A 1,898-nucleotide genomic window follows, 5' to 3' on the forward strand; every position below is an offset into this window, starting at 1 on the left:
GATCTCCTAAAGAGTTTCTCTGGTTTAATGAATTAATCTAAAACTTTGTTAGCAGCCTGTAATACTTATGTTCAAATTTTTGTTATTTGGCCCAATGGCTTAAGTTTTCTCTGGGTCAAATATGCAGCCTCATATTTAGATTAAACGATCTTAATCTTAGGGTTGACCAGTGATCTCCAAATTGACTTTTATATAGTCGTACAATTGCCTTTAAAGTTTGTTAGATCATGAGTTCAAAATTCCTGCTTACTAAATATAACCCAATAGGTCTGATATTGTGAGCCTGAAATATCTCTGGGTCAAATATGCAGCCTCATATTTAGATTAAACGATCTTAATCTTAGGGTTGACCAGTGATCTCCAAATTGACTTTTATATAGTCGTACAATTGCCTTTAAAGTTTGTTAGATCATGAGTTCAAAATTCCTGCTTACTAAATATAACCCAATAGGTCTGATATTGTGAGCCTGAAATATATCAAAATCTCAAGAGTCACGATTCATATTGTGTACCTTAGCCTCAATTCATGTTACAGTCCTAAACCACCCCTCCCCCACCATGTGTTTATTATTTGAAGATCAAACTTTTTATTTTTTAAGAAATTCACTTATTTTCCATCAACCTGATTTCCATTCCTATTTCAGTCTAGAAAAAACAGCTTAAGACCGACCATTCAGTGGTGGTTCCTACCCATTCAGTGGCCTGAGCAGTGGAGCTGCAGACCAGTCTTCTGTGACAGGTTGAGAGCTCCAATCTTCTGTAGAGAACTGCTGAATCAGCACTGAGGGCACCGGCACCCCTTCAGACAAGACTGGAACCTCAGGCAATGAATTCAGAAGCTGGAGCAAAGCATTCGCCTTGAAACTCCTCCTTGGTCACAGCCTTCTCAGCACCAACCTGCTCTTCCTGTTCAACCTCCTCAGGATTTCTCAAGAAGTTGAAATCGGGCATGACCTCCCATGGGTGTGCACAGGAGATGGTGCTTTGCATTCTCAGAACTTCCTGGGCCAGCATCTACCACATGAGACCCATGGAGTGAACTCCATTGTTGTTACAAGTGATGGCAATATTCACATAGCGCAGAGGAGAGTGTGTTACACAGCAATTGTAGGCAAATTAATATAAGATGCCTCTGTGAGGGGCTGGTGGTCGGCCCTGGGATCAGTAACCACCAAAAGTCTCGGCACCCAGAAAGCTGCCTGGATTTGATTAGTGAAATTTCCAGGCGTGTATTGGCCAGCCGCCGGAGAGGCTCCAGTAGCAGCAGCCAACTTTGGCACAGCTCCCAGGCCAGTATACCTGGATGAGATCAGACTGACATCAATTGGGTTTTCAATGGCAACAATGGCATGAGCTGCCAGCAGAAGCTTCTCCTAGGTTCTATTCAAATTTATGATGTAGATGCCGTCATTGTTCCTCTTGTAAATGGATTGCTCGATCTGGAAGTCCAGGTCAGTGCCACCTAAGTGGGTGCCCAGGGTAAGGAATTTGAGGACATCCTCCTCGCTCATTTGCAGGACATCGAGGGCTTCGGATATTGTGAAATTTCCCTTTAAGTCACGATGAGAATCGAGAACAAAGCAGTATGGATCCCTCGCTGGGTACCACCGAAAGCTTTTAATTTTTTAAGTAATAAAAATTTATTGAGAATTCCTGGATTGGTGATTATTGTCTCCCAACTAAAAGGGGGGAACTAACATTGTCGGAAATCACTGAAAAATCACACTGTCCCAGTCTCCTTAGCTAAAGTGTGGGAGGAGGAAGTTCATAACCCTGGTCATGGATAAATCTTTGTTGATCTTGATCTTTCATCAGGGGACAAATGAGATGGGGACTGTGACCATCACGGGATACTGGGGTGGCACTGTGGATTCATGCCCGTTCCTCAAACACCAGGG

At 43.0% G+C, this 1,898-nt stretch overlaps 1 pseudogene; it reads right to left on the reverse strand.

Moving 5' to 3' along the window:
- Positions 1–645: 645 nt before the first annotated feature.
- LOC126007129 (40S ribosomal protein SA-like) lies at positions 646–1,532 on the reverse strand (annotated as a pseudogene).
- Positions 1,533–1,898: the final 366 nt, after the last annotated feature.

This window comes from Suncus etruscus, chromosome 4 (assembly GCF_024139225.1).
Source record: "Suncus etruscus isolate mSunEtr1 chromosome 4, mSunEtr1.pri.cur, whole genome shotgun sequence".
Taxonomy (NCBI): Eukaryota; Metazoa; Chordata; class Mammalia; order Eulipotyphla; family Soricidae; genus Suncus; species Suncus etruscus.